The following is a 17,047-nucleotide window of genomic DNA, read 5'->3' as shown; positions in this document are numbered from 1 at the left end:
CGCAGAAGTGTGCACAGGGCCAGCTTCTTCCTTTTCCTCTCCCTTCCCCAGGGGCCAACAGGTCCCAGTTTCTTTTTTTTTTTTTTTTAAGTTTATTTATTTTTGAGGCGGGGGATGATCGGAGGAGGGGCAGACAGGGAGGGAGAGAGAATCCCAACCAGGCTGTGAGCTGTCAGCTCAGAGCCCAGCAGGGCTTGAACCCACAAACCGTGAGATCATGACCTGAGCCGACGTAAAGAGTCAGACGCTTAACTGGCTGAGCCCCCCAGGCGCCCCGAGGTGCCAAGGAGGGATTTCTTACGAATCCCTCTGGAGATGCTGGCGTGCTGTAAGCGGTGGCCCGGGCACGCGCACATCTGTGTCCCGAGGGAGGCGCTCTGTACCGTCCTGCCCCCGGGGCCTTTCCATCGACTCTATCTTGGTGTCCGTGCTGCATCAGAACATACGCTTCACCTTCGTGTTTCAACAGTTGCGTTGTTTTCCACGTGTGGTTTCTACCGTCCTCTTCCGACGGACGTCTGCGTCGTTTCTGATCTGTTGCGGTTCAAGCCGGTGCCGTGGTGCAAATGCTCGCACATACACCTGGCTCGAAGCACAGCCTACGGCCCGCCCCCCTCCCCACCCCGGGGAGGTCCCACTTGCAAGGCTCGGGGGTCCTGGCTGCCCGCAGCCCTGCCATGTTCTTCCAATTCAGCATCTCCCTTCCAGCCCCTACCGTGTGCCCGGCGTGGTTGGAGGTGGTGAGCTAGACAGAGGGGGCCCTCGCCCTCACCGGGGAGCTCCTGAGTGGGGACGTGAGAGTTTGTAAGCAGGTGTTTCCTTCCTGACCCAATGAGGGACCGTCTGGGTTTCCGTCCTGCAGATGCTCACGGCCTGGGTGGGACGCGATGTGTGGTGGGAGTGACCTCAGGGCTGGGGAGCTGGGATCTGGCCACCGGAGACGGATGACGACAAGGCTGCAGGCAGCTAGAGGCAGCGGGGAGCAGAGAAGGTGGCGTTCGGGCTGAGCCATGAGGGGCGATACGGTCCCCAGAGCAGAGGTGGTGGCCTGGGTGGGGCCGGCAGGAAGGGACCTAGGGCTTCTGAGCCACGCTGTGCGCTGGGCTCCGTGCTCGGTGGCTGGCACCCCAGGTCCCAGGGTCGACGCCCGGCAGGGGCCTAGGAAGCCGGAGGCGGCCGGAGGGCCCCAGGCAAACGACCCCACGCAGCAGGTGGTGCCGACACCTGCATCCACAGCCCCGGAGGCTGGGTTTCCTCCTGTAAAAAGGAAGTGGCATCACTCTGAACACAGTCTCACCGCACCGGAGCCTTGCCGGGGTCTGCTGTCTGTGACACACGCCCCATCCCTGCGCGCCCCTCTTTCCCTCCCTTTAGCGCTGGCGCTCAGGAGCTCGGCCCACACCCTGCTTCAGCTCACTTCTCTGTGCCTCAGTTTTCTCATCTGTCAAATGGGGATGCCTGCCTCCCAGGGAGGGTCTGAGGGACCAGTGAGTTCACACACCCCGAGCGCTGAGAAAAGGCCCTTGAGCACCGTGGCGAGTACGGACGTCAGTCCGATGTGTTGTCTCTGCACCGGATTTTTGAAAACCAGAAAGGATAAGAGTCCTGGGAGGCAGAGCAGGAGAGAGGGCAGCCTGGTGACACGGCCCAGCCAGTGCTCAGGACCGAAAGCTGATTGGGGGTGGGGGGCAGGTGGCCAAAGAGACCGGAATGCGGTCTCACTGCCGCTTGGGCCCCGCGTGTGGTGATGCAGCCGAGCTTTCCGGGGCCGCAGCAGACCGGCTTGTAAATTTAGTCCCAAAAGCGGCCACCCGGTCCCCGCGGGCTGAGGCCTTGCACTGGCCCTCGCCACCCCAGCACAAAGCTGTGCGCCCCCTCCGGGGTCTCTGGGCCTTTATTGCTCTGCCTTCCCAGAGAGCGGAGGGTCTCCTTGCCGGGATCCTTCCGGAGACGGCCAGGGGCAGCTGACTTCCTTCCATTTCCTGGAAGTCCCTGTTTATTTATCTGGCACAGTGCTCACTTCTGCTGCTCGAGTGTGTCCTTTTTCTTCCTTTGGACCCTTTTAAAACTAACAAATCTAACATGGGCCGTAGAAGCTCAGAGAGAGAGAGAGCTAGTCCACTTGAGCCACAACCCCGGCTCTGCTCCCCGGCAACCGCATGACCTTGAGCAAGCTACTTAACCTCTCTGTGCCTCTGTCTCCTTCCCCGGAAAAGGATGCAAATAACAGAATCCACCTCAGAGAGTGTATTCTGGAAGGACTGCCTAGAGGCTAGGAGCCTGATCCTTAGCTGTTGGCGGTGTTGATGGTTTCCCAAAGCACAGCCTGTCAGCACCCCTTCACCTAGAAAGCCAGCAGCCGCTGTCAGGCAGAGGAAGCACTTCACCAACAAAGAACTTACTGTGTGGCATGTGAAATGACTTCCCGGGCTCCCCCTTCCCCCTTCGAGCCCGTGGGAGCAGCTCCGTGATGGATCAGGGCCGGCTCCAGCCTCGAGTTCTGCTTGCCTGCCAGCCGTGGCCTCTCTGTATGGCCTCGGGCAAGTTTAGCGCCTCTGGGCCTCAGTGTTCTTATCTGTAAAATGGGGACACTTACACTTACAAAGTCCAGAGTGCCCTCACTGTGTGAGCTATGATGATTTCTGCTGTCATTAAATTCGTCACCTGCGCAAGTCAGGGGACAGTCTCAAGCTGCCCGTTGCGGGAGTCAACAGCACACAGCGCCCCTGATCCGTCATCACCCTGGGCACGGCGCCCCTGTGGCTCCAGGCCGGCGCCATGTCTCTGGACCTTCTCGCTGTCCAGCCTGCGAGGGAAGGGCTTCATGCCCATTTTGAAGCTGAGAAAACTGAGGCCCAGACTGCTAGAGCCAGGATTTGAGTCCCCGTCTGTAGGGCTCTGACCCTGAAATCAGCTTTCTTTCCGACCGGGCGCACAGGTCCTCAAGACTGTACCCTTGTAACCCACCCCCCCTGCAGGCTGCATGTGTTACTGTCTGCTTCTAGGGATGAGTTAGACCTAAAATAAAAGACATAGATATGAGAAAAAGAATGTGTGTTGCAGAAGCATGAAACCTTAGGGTCAAATCATAGGTGAAGAGGGAGTAGGACAGAATAATTATTCTGGGCCCTGAGGCTATGGGTAGGTACCCATAGCCATACCCATACCCAACTGAATGGAAAAGTGAGTTCTGAGCTTCCTGGTAGCCGAGGCAAAAAGGGGAGTGGCATGGGCTGTCCCTCGCTGACTTTCCAATAAAAGGAAACAGGTTTGGAGAACGTTTCTTGCAGCTCTGAGCCCGGAGGGCAGGCCTCCTGAGGGTCTCTAGACTGTGGCCAGGACAAATGGCGACTCGTGTCACTGGTGACACGCCTCCACAACCTTGGGGAGGGAAGGCGCCTCTAGTTGAAGCCGTGCCCTGCCTCCCCCTTGGCCACGCCAGGCTTTGTGGGGTTCTCACGGCTCCCTGGGCTGAGCAGTGTAAGTTGCCCTTTAGGGATGTGGCCCGTGGAGAAGCTTCGGCCGTGTTCTACGTCTACTCTGCTTGTGGGGCACAGAACTCCCTGCCATCCTCCAAAGCCCTTCCCCTCTGCGGCAGTGCCCAGCTCAGGGGGCTCCGTGCTGGATTTCCTGCCAGGAGCCAATCCCCCTCCCGTCCTCCCCGTCCACCACACACACACACACACACACACACACACACACACACGCAGCAATTCTCTCCTCAGCTATAAATCTCAGCTAAGTGCTCTCCTGGGCTCCCGGACCCACTGGGGCTGAGCTTCAGGACCAGCAGCTCTGTCTGCTGGGGCTGGGGCGCAGGTGCAAGGCTGGGGGGTGGGGAGAGGGGTGCGTGGAGGGGGAGCTGGGCTCTCACTGCCTCCAGATGCTGCTGCTTCCCTCGTCCCCATCTCCAGGACGGGGGTGCCCCGGGGTTTGCCTCATGCTGGGCCAGACCCAAGAACTTATCTTTTCCACCAACACACACAAGGGGAAGCCTGCAGACAGAAGCTGGTGGGTTCAGTCCCAGTGGCCTCGAGTAGCCAACCCCCCCCCTCCATCGTTAACCATGGTTCGTTATTGGGTATGAGCCGTTACTGCGGGCCTGTTGTGTTTTTGCTGTCCTGGCCAGGGGCAAAAAGCATCTGGCCAGGGGCAAAAAGAGGTGAAATCCAGCCTTACCCTCTCCTTGCCAAGTGCCTGTCTGAAGAGACCAAGGCCACTGATTCCTCCCTTTACCCCCAAGTAGGCTGAGCCCTGCGTCCTCAGTCCTGTGTCAGGAGTTTAAGGGCTCCTCTGCCCCAGCGCCAAGCTGAGGGGAGAGACAGAGCACTGGACCCGGAGCCAAGGGGCCTGGGTCCACTCCCAGGGCTGCTTCCCGATACATGCGTGTGCCCAGGTGAGTCACTTACCTTCTCTGTGCTCATTGGCCGAAGCGTCGCTATTACGGCATCGTAAACCAGCCCGAGTTCAGCCTCCTGGAACATGGATTCTCACACTCTCGGGTCTGCAGGTTGACTTGGCTGCGGCCAGTCAGGCTGGGTTCGGGCTGCGAGCTGGGTTCGGGCCGGCTCCCCCTGCCACCGTGTCCTCCTTGGGATTCTCAGAATCCCTCCTCCGGCCACCTGGGCCTGGTCCTCCGCGGCACGGAGGAGGGCGCACAGAGCAGCGAAGCCTCTTGACCCCTCTGCTCAGAACAGTCAAAATGAGTCGCGGGAACAGGTTGAACATCCACAGGGTGAGGAAATACGCCCCCCTGCCCCCTCCCCCGAGTTACAAGCTCACGCGGCAGGCCGACGAACCGGTCAGAAACCCCAACCCGCCACCCCCTCAAAGCAGGACTTGAGCGCGTCCTGTGCGGTTCAGCGGTCAGGGCGGGAGGTGACCAGCTGTGCAGAGTGGCCGTCACAGGGGACAGCGGTGACTTTGTGTCCACTGCCTTCCTCCTCTGCCGTTCTTTGAATATCTTTGTGTTGACATAAACTGTTTTGAGCAAATCCAAAATTCGCCAGGGACATCCATGTGCCCCAAGCGGAGTGAGGGGTGGAGGGCCCCCTGGTGCACACAGCCCCGCTTGTGGGCCGCAGTGTCCCCGCTGGAGGGCCTGCCCGGCTGTTCCCGCCTCCGACCGGCTCCTTCCTGCCCAGTCTGCCTCCTGGCAACGCTTGGCTTTCCTTCCGGTCTGCCAAACGGATCTGAACCGAGACATCCAGAAGAGGAAAACAGAATCAAGTCCTCAGAGGGGCCAGGAGACTTTATCTCTTGCACTGGATCTTTTAGGAAGCTGGGAATATTTTCCCCACGGCCTCCTGGGGTGGCCAGGGCCGGCTGCCCGCCGTCCCAGGTCAGCTGGGGTGGGGTCACCGGGCCGAGCGGCCTGGGAGCAGGGACCCCTGGCCTCGCTGCTTTCTGGACAGATGTCACCACGCCTGTGTGTTTAGTCCTACTCTGTGTCCAACCATCAGAGGTGCCCTGGCTCGTTGCCGGCTTCGCTAGGATTCTGAGGCGTGAGCTCGCCGGCTTCCGGCAGCTTGCTTCAGGAAATCAGCGCGGCAGGGAAAGCCGGAAAGCTTAACTTCCGTTCTCCTTCTCTCTCTCTCCTTCTTGCTCCTCTGTGCATGTGCACATGGGTGTGCGTGTGTGCATATGTGTGTGCGTGGGTGCTCAGATACTCAGAATACATCCAGGACCCGACCACTTGTTACCAACCCCAACAAGGACCGGTTGTCCTGCGGACATACTCCCAGTGCCTGAAACAGTGACCGGCACACGCTGGGGACTCCTTGTTTGTGGAACGAATGCGTGAGTCGGTGGGCTTCAGCTTCCCACTCCAGTTTGCCCTGCTTCTTAACCCTCGCCCTCCCCCGTCCATCCCTGGGTGCAGGTGGCTCTGCTGTACTGTGGCTAGGACAGTCATCTGGTGTGACTATTTCATGCTATGTGGTGAATGGCTGCTAGTGTCGAGGGACATTGGCATTTTGTGAAGATGCTCATCTGAACAGAGAAATTCATTGGCATCATTTCGGAAAACACTGTTTTTACGAGAAAATACAAGTGCTCAGAAAGGAGACAGAATAACAAAAGGAGCCCCTACGTAGACGTCAGTCAGCTTCAACGGTGGTTTGTTCCAGAACAATCTCGTTTCATCTGTACAGCACCCACTTCTCACATGTATTACTTTCAAGTAAAACTAGACAGTTTATCACTGAATTCGTAAATATTTTACAAAGCCATCATACCTCAAATAAACGATCCCTTGATTTCATCAAACACCCAATCAGTCTTCAAGTTGCCAATTGTCTCATCAGTTAATAGGTAAAATTGTTTTTTTGCAGTTTGTTGGGATCAGGATCTGGATAAGGTCCTTAAACTGTGATTTCCCGGTGTGTCTTTTTTTGTGGTAACATTTAGCATTTTAACCAATAAGTATTCCATGTCCGCCATCCGTCTCCGGAACTTTCTCATCTTCCCAAACTGAAGCTCTGTCTCTGTGAAATACCCCCTCCCCCCACCCCATCGCCTCCCCAGCCCCCGGCACCCGCCATCTGCTTTCTGTCCACGAACCTGACTACTCTGGGGACGTCCCGTAAATGGAATCGTACCGTGTTTGCGCTTTTGTGGCCGTGTCTGCAAGGTTCATCCATCCATGTTGTCGCGTGTGGTAGGATGCCCTTCCACTTCAAGGATGAGTCACGTTCTGCTGGGTGGACATATTGTGTTTGTCCATTCTTCCATCAATGGGCACTTGCAGGATTGTTTTTAAACTCTTCGCATCTTAGTTTTCTTGGAATGTGCTGTTGGCGGAAGCAGGTGGCTTGTCCTTCAGTCTCCCACACAGGCTCTTGCCGGTGGTGTCCCCGCGGTGCTGTGTCCTGTGTGTGTCCTCGAATTGGCCCCTGAGCCTGGAGGTCAGGTAGGGTCCAGGCTCAGCTGGGCTTTGCCCCTAGACTCTTACAGGTAGGATCGTGCTCTTCCTTCCGGAAGGCGTGTGTCTGGCTGCCTCTCCTTGCGTGCTGTTGGCATCCGCCACTGCCCAGGACCCAGGTTCATGGACTCATTACTGGTTACAAACCGATAAGTCGCGTCATTCCTTTATGTGCGTGCCGGGACCCTTCTACGAGGAATTTCCCCTTGCCTGCTGTCTAGCTATTCGGTACATTTGGTTTTTATCTACCTCGGAAGTTTGCAAACTGTAGGAGTGCTCGCTCACTCATTAACTCATTCATTCACTCAGTCACTCACTCATTAACTAACTCACTCATTCATTCACTCATTCATTATTAATTCGTTCATTACTCGGTCACTCATTCATTAACTCACTCATTCAAAACTCATTCATTCACTCATTCACTTAGTCACTCATTTGTTAACTTATTCACTCACTCACCCACACATTCATTCATTCACTCACTCACCCACTCATTCATTCATGAGCTCACCCACTCATTAACTCACTCACCCTCACACTCATTCATTAACTCACTCATTCATCAACTCACTAGCTCACTCATTCTCTCACTCACTAACTCATTCATTAACTTCCTCATTGACGAACTCATTCACTCACACACTCACTCACTTCCCAACTTTTGCCGACTGCCTGCTCTGGGTGCTTGCTGAGGGTAGAAAGATGAGGCACTGTCCCTGGGTGATCACACACCCGAAGGAGATAACAGAATAACAGACGACCAGGATAACAGAAGTATTAAGGTCCCATGGGTGCACAGGGCTGGGGAGACTGGAAGAAGTGCTTTAGTGGCAAATCTGACTCCTGTCATCTTGGGCCAGGATTAGCGGATGGTGACGGTCAGCTGGCTGACGTGGGTTCCTGCTGGCCTGGCTGACAGCTCACACTTTGACACTTTCGAAGTTTGAGTTTTTAAAGCTGGAATGCACATAAACCACCCTGACATCAGCTCCCAGAGGGACAGATCAGCTGGCATTCCTCAGGGTGGTTCCCATCCCCTGGAATCAGAGGAGCCTTGGGTTAGAGCCTGGACACAACTGCATGCAGGGGCCTCAGTGGGAGTGACCAGGACCTCAGAGGACACACAGGAGGAATCTGCTTCGCACGGGAGTCAGCAGCTGTCAGATGAGGGAGGCCCAGGGCTGGGGTGTGGGGGCACTGTCCTCCACAGGCTGTCAGACGAGGGAGGCCCAGGGCTGGGGTGTGGGGGGCCTGGCCTCCACAGGCTGTCAGACGAGGGAGGCCCAGGGCTGGGGTGTGGGGGGCCTGGCCTCCACAGGCTGTCAGACGAGGGAGGCCCAGGGCTGGGGTGTGGGGGGGGCCTGGCCTCCACAGGCTGTCAGATGAGGGAGGCCCAGGGCTGGGGTGTGGGGGGACTGACCTCCACAGACCCCGCTGCCCCTACTGACCTGTAGTCATGTGGCTCCTTAGGTCTTTTCTTACAGGCAACTTCTTATTCCATCCGTCTGTCTCCCCTGGCTGCACTTACCTACTCCAGGGAGCAGGGAGGTGATGGACATTGAGTTCCTCCCCCATGTCTGCACCCTGAAAGAGGGCTTGACCACAGAACTCTCCAGCTGGTAGACTTTGGGTCAACAGGAAACGAAGGCCAAGTCTTGGAGGCTACATAGTTCAGCTCCTTTGTCTCACACCCCAGAAGGAAAGAGGCAACATCCCCAAGTGGGTGATTGAAGAGTGAGTGAGTGCGTTTGCTGTTGGGGGGAGGGGGAGGGGTGAGGAGAGCGAGAACAGGAAGTCATTACCACCCAAGGGCTGCAGATGAGGACAAGGTGCTGCTACCCCAGAAGATGGAGAGAGCTACCCTGCCATTGCCCAAGCTTTTGATGGGACAGAGAATAAATTCCGGAAGCTTCTGTCTTCCCTCTCTCCAAATGCCTGCCTGCATCTCTCATTGGCAAGGAGCCAGAGACCAAGGGAAACGTTATTCTTGAGGTCAGCTCCTGGGATCATCCTTAAGGGTGGGTCTCTTGGGTTCATCCTTCAGGGTCAGCCTCCTGGAGCCTAGAGAATGGGGCCAGGAAGGCAGAATAACCAGCAAAGTATATGAAAACACAGCAGGAGGTTCAGCTGACCAAGGTTAATCAGAGCCTATGTGCATAGTAGATACTGAACAAAAATTTGAATTTCCCACCATGATTGATAGGAGCCACTGAGATGGAGAAAGAGAGGCTGGTAAGGAGTCAGGAGGCCTGGGCGGGTCCAAGCTGTGGGCCTCCTTGGGCGGGCAGTTTCAGAACACTCTGGAGCTTGCTTTGCTCATTAGGCTACTCCTGTGAGTCACCGAATATACAGATGCTCAGTCCTCGCGGCCAAGAAGCACGTCTCTGAACCCACGCAGGGTTGTCCCTTCCCCAGAGCTCTGTCTGAGGCTGATCGAACCCTAGGGAAGAGAACGTAGAGGAAGGTAACGTGAGTCTTCGGGTTTGGCCTCAGCTGGGACCTGGGCACCAGCAGCCGGCTCGGCCCCTCGGGAATCCAGGGGATAAGCTGGATCACAAATGACACCAGAGGGAAGATTAAGATGTCATGCCTTTTCCGGGCTGTCGAAACAGAGTGTTGCTTACTAAGGGGACCCTCCACTCTCTGCTTTGGCTCCCTTACGCAGTGGGGGCTGGGGCTCCAATGACCCCGGGAGATCCTCCTGTTCACCAGAAAGGCTTCGACATTCTCAGCCCAGAGCACCTCGTCATACACACGCAAGTGATGGAGTCTTTTATCGAGATTTGTTTTGTAAATCTGAGAACAGGCTGTGGGGCCACTTGGGCCTGGGTGGGAACTCCAGCCACACCGTTTACCAGCCGTGGGGCCCTGGGCAGGTGTCTTACTAGGTTTTCATAAGGAGTCGGTGAATCAAGGCAGAGCAGCCCTTCCCAGACGCGACCCCCCAGGCACTCGGCTTCCAGCCTCAGTTTCCCACTGCACAGATGAGCCTGGTCCCTGCTGCTTGTCCCAGATCCATATCCCCGCCAGGCCGTGTGCTCTTCAAGGGTGTGGGCCCACCCTGCTCATCTCTTCATCCTCCACCCCTGCAAGCCCTAGGAGGGTGGAGACACTTCCTCCACTGGGGCCTGGGGGCTTCCAGAAGATTCTCCCGGGTATTAACCGGGCTGTGGCCTTTGCTCACCCGTCAGGGGAGGGGAGGATGTGCCGAGCGGCTCTGGGTCATAACTTCTGCCTCGATGTCGGCCCCATCTGTCATTCCCATTCATTCACTCCCTCATTCACTCCCCAAACACTTCCCTAGTGCCTGAGGGAGATATAGCCAATAGCCATAGAAACAGACCAGGGTTATGGGGGCAACAAAGGGGAACCCTGGACAAGATAAGAACCCAGCCTCTTACAGGCTGTCCACTGTGATTGTCCAGGGAACAGATGAGGGATCTGGACACCAGTGGCATTGGTGACTACAGCACGGGTCTTCTGACTTCCTGTCCAGAGCTGTGTCCCATCGGCTAGGGACACAGCATGTCGGAGGTTTCTGTGGGAGGGATATGGGAGCTCGGGGATTGCCTGAGCCACCTCCCGAAGGCTCATGTCTGCCCAAGACCACACGGCACAGGCGAGAGGTGGAGGCCTCTTTACCCTGACTCCTCACAAGGGATCTGGAAAGGGCACCACATACCTCCACGCTATCCCAGTTCCACCTGCCGGTGCTTGGACACCAAGCCCAAAGGTGCATCCCCAGTAAAATTCAAAAACTAATGGGGAGGACCCCAAAAATGAGACCCCCCTGGGGAAACTTAGAACCTATCCGCAGAGTGGATGTAAAGAAACAAAATCATTAAAATATTGCCAGGTTCTGTTGTGTTCAGAACGGTTTTAGGGAAGGCGTGGCCACTTTAAGGAGGAGCCTACTGTGGGGGGCAGGGGGGAGAGGGGGTCCAGATATCCCAGAAAAAGCTGCTGCTGTGAGGAAAGAAGCCGAGCATCCCTGAGCATCTCTTGTGGCTCAGGCTGGGAGCCTTCCTGGTTGCCCAAAAAACCAGAATAACATCATAGCCTTTGAAATAAGCCCAGTGCCTAACTAAGCCTGACAGAGCAGATACTCCGAGACATAATTTAAGTCACATTTTTTCCTGCTTATAAAAGTTAATATATGCTTTCTTGAGAAAACTTAGAAAATACAAAAAACTAAACAAAAGTGCATGGAATCCCATCATCAAGAGGGGTCCACTTTCAGCGCTTGGACATTTACCCTTATTCGGCCAGACTTTTTACAAGTTGCGATCGCACTGTGTATGACGATGTGTAGTAGCATTTCCCGGTCAACAATGTGTTATTGTCGTGTGATTTCACAGGGGCAGGAGACCTGCTGCTTAAGGTAATGGAGTCTGGAGCGTTTACTAGCCGTGGACAAGTTGACTGAACTCCCCTGGGCCTTCATTTCCTCGAATGCAATATAAATAAGCATAGTGTGTATCTCGCCTGCTCATTGGAGCAAAGAACTAAATATGTAACGTGCTTAGAACAGAGCCTGACACATAGCAAGTTCTAAGTATTTGATAGTGTTACTATTCTTAGTAAGATTATTTAAGACACACCAGCTACTTACTTTATTCATTCATGCAATAACCATTGCCTCACACCTGCTGTGTGCCCAGTACTCTTCCTAAGAATTAAGGATACCTATGTCTACAACACAGTAGACAAGACCTCTGCCCTTAAGGGTCTAAACACGTGCCCAACACAAGCAACCACTCTGAGCACCTTCTCTATGTGACCGCACGAGTGCTGAACGTTTTCCAAAGCCTTCTCACACATGGTGCCATATTTCTTTCTGTCCTTCTTTTTTCTTCCAAGTCTTTATTTAAATTTCAGTTGGTGTAATATTAGTTTCCGGTGTAGAATTTAGTGATTCAGCAATTCTGTGCATCACCCAGTGCTCATCACAATAAGTGCCCTCCTGAATTCCCATCTATTTCGCCCATCCCCCGTTAACCTATCCACCACCCCCCTCTGGCGACCACCGGTTTGTTCTCTATAGTTAAGAGTCTGTTTCTTGCTTTCTTTCTCCTTTCCCCCCTATGTTTGTTTGTTTTGTTTCTTAAATTTCACATATGAATGAAATCATATGGTATTTGTCTTTCTCTGATTGACTTACTTGGCTTAGCGTAATACTTTCTAGCTCCATCCATGTCATTGCAAATGGCAAGATTCCATTCTTTTTTTTTTTTTTTGGTTGAGTAATAGTCCATTGTATACATACACCACCTCTTCCTTTTCATTCATCCATCAATGGACATTTGGGCTCCTTCCATACTTTGGCTATTGTTGATAGCGCTGCTATAAACATCGGGGTGCATGCGCCCCTTCAAATCGGTATTTTTGTACCCTTTGGGTAGAGAGCTAGTAGTACAATTGCTGGGTGGTAAGGTAGTTCTATTTTTAACTTTGTGAGAAGCTTCTACACTGTTCTCCAGAGTGGCTGTGCCAGTTTGCATTCCCACCAACAGTGCAAGAGGGTTCCCCTTTCTCCACCTCCTTGCCAACATCTGTTGTTTCTTGTGTCGTTGATTGTAGCCATTCTGACAGGTGTGAGGTGATGTCTCGTTGTAGTTTTGATTTTTATTTCCCTGATGATGAGTGATGTTGAGCATCTTTTCAGGTGTCTATTGGCGATCTGGATGTCTTCTTTGGAAAAGTGTCTGTTCATGTCTTCTGCCCATTTCTTCACTGGATTATTTGTTTTTTGGGTGTTGAGTTTGATAAGTGTTTTATAGATTTTGGATACTGACCCTTTATCAGAAATGTCATTTGCAAATATCTTCTCCCATTCCGTCGGTCGCCTTTTAGTTTTGTTGATCATGTTGCCTCACTTAATCTCTATAATGATGCCAAGAAATTAGTATTGTCTCCCATTTCACAGGTGTTGACACTGAGACTTGGAGCAGGCACATCATTTGCCATGTCATGTTGTGATTGGCCCAGTCTGATGCCCAAACCTCTGCTCTCAAACCACACTGCTGCCCATCTTAGCTCTGAGAAAACCAGATTGGCACTCGAGAAGCTACTATTGATTTGTCTCGCGTTGATTGCTACTGCTTCCTGGGGCAGTGTGTGCAGGGTGGTGGGGGATGGGGCTTTTCATCCCATGTGTCTCCCCGTGATTTCAAGCCAGCTGCCACCTCTGCCTTCAGTTTTCTTAGGCAGCTGGGACTGGGATTCCCCCTTAAAGCCAGCCCTTTCCCCAGGGCCTGACAGATGCCAAGTGCTCCATAAATGTGCGTACAGTTGAGCTGAAAGCCACTCCATAAACATAAGCCTTGGCAAGCAAAAGGTCCTTGGGACTGAAGACCTAAGGACAAAGAAAGGAAATGGGGCCTTTAGTTTGGAGAAGAGTCAGGACATCCATACCCAAGGAGCTGTGGGGGGGGGGGGGGGAATCCAATGGTCAATTAGGGAAAGCTTAAGTCTGGGGTCAGGCCAACCTGGGTTCTATCCCTGAGTGACCTTGGGCGAGTGTCCTTATTTTCCTTGGCCCCATCTGCTGTCTACCCCATAAGGCTGCAGCGAGGAGGAACATGAACTCAGAGTGGCTGTGTGTGCAGGGCCTGCGTTTAGACCTTTCAGAACAGAGATCTTTGTCTGCTTTGTCCTAGGAATTAATGTTTTTAATATAAAAACGTGTGAGGAGATGTTATTTCATAACCCAACACTCATTCTGTCTGAGTCCCAGGGGGAAGTTATGGGGAGGTGTGGTGAGGGGGTGGGGAGCAGGGGGGAAGGATGGCCTGGAGAGAGAGAAGCGCGTGAGCTGAGATGAGGTGCCAGACCTGGAGCCAGTGCACCTGCCGTTCAGGCTCTGCTCCACCCCTGCTGGCTGTGCAGGTTTAGGCAAAGTGCCTCATCTCAGGTCCTCAGTCCCCTCATTAACAATAATCGTCCTTAACTCATAGGGTTGTTTAAGAATTATTTAGAGCCTGGCACAAAGGAAGCATCTAGTTAATATAAATCATCATCATCATCATCATCAACATCACGGTCTATTAATTGGCAGAGAGAAAGCATTTTAGTTAGATATTATTGGGTAATAAACCACCCCAGAGCTTAGTGGTTTAAAGCCACCACGATTTTATGTATTTGCTCATCTGGGTTAGCAGGTTGGATGGGCTCTACAGGGTGGTTTTTTGCTGGTCTTACCTAGGTCATTCCCGTGGCCGTGATAATCAGGTGGTTCGACTGGGAATGGGTCATCAGATGGCCTCACGTCTGGGGGTTGGTGCCAGCCAGTAGATGGCTGGTCTGTTCTGAGGATGCTTAGTTCTGCTTCATGTGGGCTCTCATTCTGCATCTGCTGGTCTAGAGCCAGCGTTCCAAGAGAGCAGGACCTTGAAGGCCCCTGTGGCCCAGGCTCAGAATGCCCACAATGTCACTTCTGCTCCCTTTATACTGATCCTGGTCTGTTACCAGGGCAGCCCAGGCAGTAGGGAGCCAGACTCTCCTGGTAGGTGGTGCAGGGGAGTCATTTTGCAAATGCACATGCACCCAGAGATGGGAGGGATTCTCGCAACCAGCTTTGAAAACAGACTTTTACAGAGGGAGCTAACATTTTTGAGGCCCTGCTGACCTCCCAGGCACATTGACTTTCATAGCCTTTGGTCACACAGCAAAATTATCTCCGTGGTGATGTGAGGACTTCACTGTACTAGGAATATTCAGGCCAGGTCTGCAGTACTGTTAAAATGATGGAGATGGTGGGATCTAGGCTGCAGACTAGGGGCTGGGAGAAGGGCACCAGGGTTCTTTCTGTTAGCAAGAGTTGCAGGGTTGGAAGAAAATTCACAGTAGCAAAGTGAATTGTGGGTGAGAGGTAGGATTTCTGTTGAGTGGTGGGATTGCAGAGTCATGTTGATTTTGCTGATAAGAAGTGAATATCAGCAAAGATGTGTGGTTCCCCCCCAGGCATTAAGGAAGAGAGAGGCACATGATTTTTGAAGGGCCTTAACTGACAAGGGAGAATGGAATCATCTAGTCAGTCAGTCTCAGAGGAGCTCTTGGTGAGGCCACTGTAATGTCCTGACCATATAAAGCAAGGTGGGTGTGGACACAATACTTCTTCATCCATATGCTTGTTGCTTTTGCCTCTGGACTTTTGAAGCCAGTGAGTTTTTGGCTAGAGAGTGAGATGAATTCTGGGCAGGGTGGAGTTTGTTGGCGGAGACAACCACTCTTGCCAAGAACGATGAGAAAGTCTATGTTGTACAAAATATAAAAATCACCCTTTCAAATCCTCAGGGAGCAGCTGAAGTGGTGAGAGACAGAGGAGCCTGGTTCTGGGGAGGGGACAAGCTTGGAGAGCCAACTGGCTTTTTCTTTGGGGTCTTTTGTGACCTTGGGACAAGGCTTTGAGTCCAGACCTGGTGCAGTAGATGACCCTGCAGGAGACAGAGAGATGCTCTCTACTGGGGCCGAAGGGACAGAATTAGAGACTGGGGAGTTGGGGGGGCACTTGAAACACCTGATTGGTTTCCTCCTCCAGACATTTGCTAGATTCTAAAGCTTGCAGAGCAGGGCGTAGATAAACCAACAAGAAAATCTCTAAACAGCAAAACAGAGTTTTTCTGGTCTAGATGCTGAGAAGCAGAGGATCGGTGTATAGGCTCTACCATGGACAGGACCCAATGAGCTAGCTGGGCCCTCATCTGGCTGCTCTAGGTGTTTGAGTTCAGGGTCCCTTGCAGCCACAGAGGTGCTTCCAGCAGGAGAATGGCTGTATACTTTAGGAAGACCATTCTGGATCCAGTGCAGAGAAGGGATGGGAGGGTACAGAAGAAGGATGTGCTGGTTGTGGACAATGACTGAGGGGCTGCATGATGATTGATTTACTCCATTTCTTCCATAAATCAAAGGAGCAGATAAACATGAGCAGACAGAGGAAGGCACACCACTTGATGAATGGACCATCTGTCTCCACAGCAAACTTGGGAAGATGAGGGTGAAGCCAAGGCAGAAAAGAGGCATCATTTGTCTTAAGTGATAAGAAAGAAAAGAAAACTGACGTGGCATTACGAAAGGGGTTTGACAGGTTTTTACAATGCGGGGGAAGAATTCGTTTTGATCCGTGTGATATTAAGCAGAATTGAAACTAGGGGTGGATCCAAATTAGGTTGAAAAACCAAGAAAGCAGTTCTCTGAGACATGCGGGTGAATCAGCTCAACTCCTTCATTTGGGGAAACCAAGGCTGGGGCAGGAAAATGGCACCATCTTGCTCAAGGGACCCAGTAAACTGATTACAACCCCCGTGTCTTTTTTATTTGTGTGGACTTGCTCTATTTTCCAAGATGATGATCAGTTCTTGCAAACGTCCCATATACGGTTGAAAATAGTACATATTTAGTTATTACTGGCTTCAGACTTCTATAGATGTATCATTATATCAATCTTATTAATTATTTTCTTCAAATTTTATTTGGCCAGACTGGCATTTTAGTATGCTAAATCTGTCAAGTTCTGAAGATGTGTTTAATCATCCAACGATGGCAGGAGATTTAGCAATCTCTCTTTCTAATTTTCTTAATTTTGTTTTGTGTATTTTGAGACTATATTATTCAGTACTTGTGAGGCTAGTATTTTTCTATTATGCTATGAATTTTTATTTTACAAAGAGGTAGTGACCTTCTTTCTGCTTTTGAGTCTATTTTGTTTAATGTTAATATAGTGATATTGAGTTTATTTGGTTAGTGTTTGCTTAGTACAGCTTTTCCTATTCTATTAAATTCAACCTTTCTCTGCCCTTATAATTTAGGTATGTCTCTGGTACAGCCTGGGGCTGCATTTTGGAAATCCAACAGGACGATCCTTGTCTTTTTAATGGAGAGTTTAGTCCATTTGTAATTATTATGATAACTGATATATGTGTTTATTTCCGTCATCTTATTTTGTGCTTCCTATCTACCCTGGCTTTGCTCTGCTCTTTGTTTTTCGCATTTCTGGCTCTCTATAAAACAGATTGAGTTTTCTTTATTCACCCTAGGCACATTTCCATTCTTTTAGTGGCAACTCTTTAAAGTTTCAACAAGCATTCTCAGCTTAATATCTCTACCTGCTTCCTATACACAAGA

The 17,047-nt window shown here is 52.2% G+C and overlaps 1 protein-coding gene across 3 annotated transcripts in view; it reads left to right on the top strand.

Moving 5' to 3' along the window:
- Positions 1-17,047, top strand: part of CUNH4orf50 (chromosome unknown C4orf50 homolog) — a 114,437-nt gene that overhangs the window by 55,809 nt on the left and 41,581 nt on the right. The window lies entirely within an intron of this gene.

This window comes from Panthera pardus, unplaced genomic scaffold, assembly GCF_024362965.1.
Source record: "Panthera pardus isolate Hobbes unplaced genomic scaffold, ASM2436296v1 HiC_scaffold_13, whole genome shotgun sequence".
NCBI classification, from domain to species: domain Eukaryota; kingdom Metazoa; phylum Chordata; class Mammalia; order Carnivora; family Felidae; genus Panthera; species Panthera pardus.
Note: the sequence above shows the minus strand (reverse complement) of the source record. Positions and strands in the feature narration are given on the sequence as shown.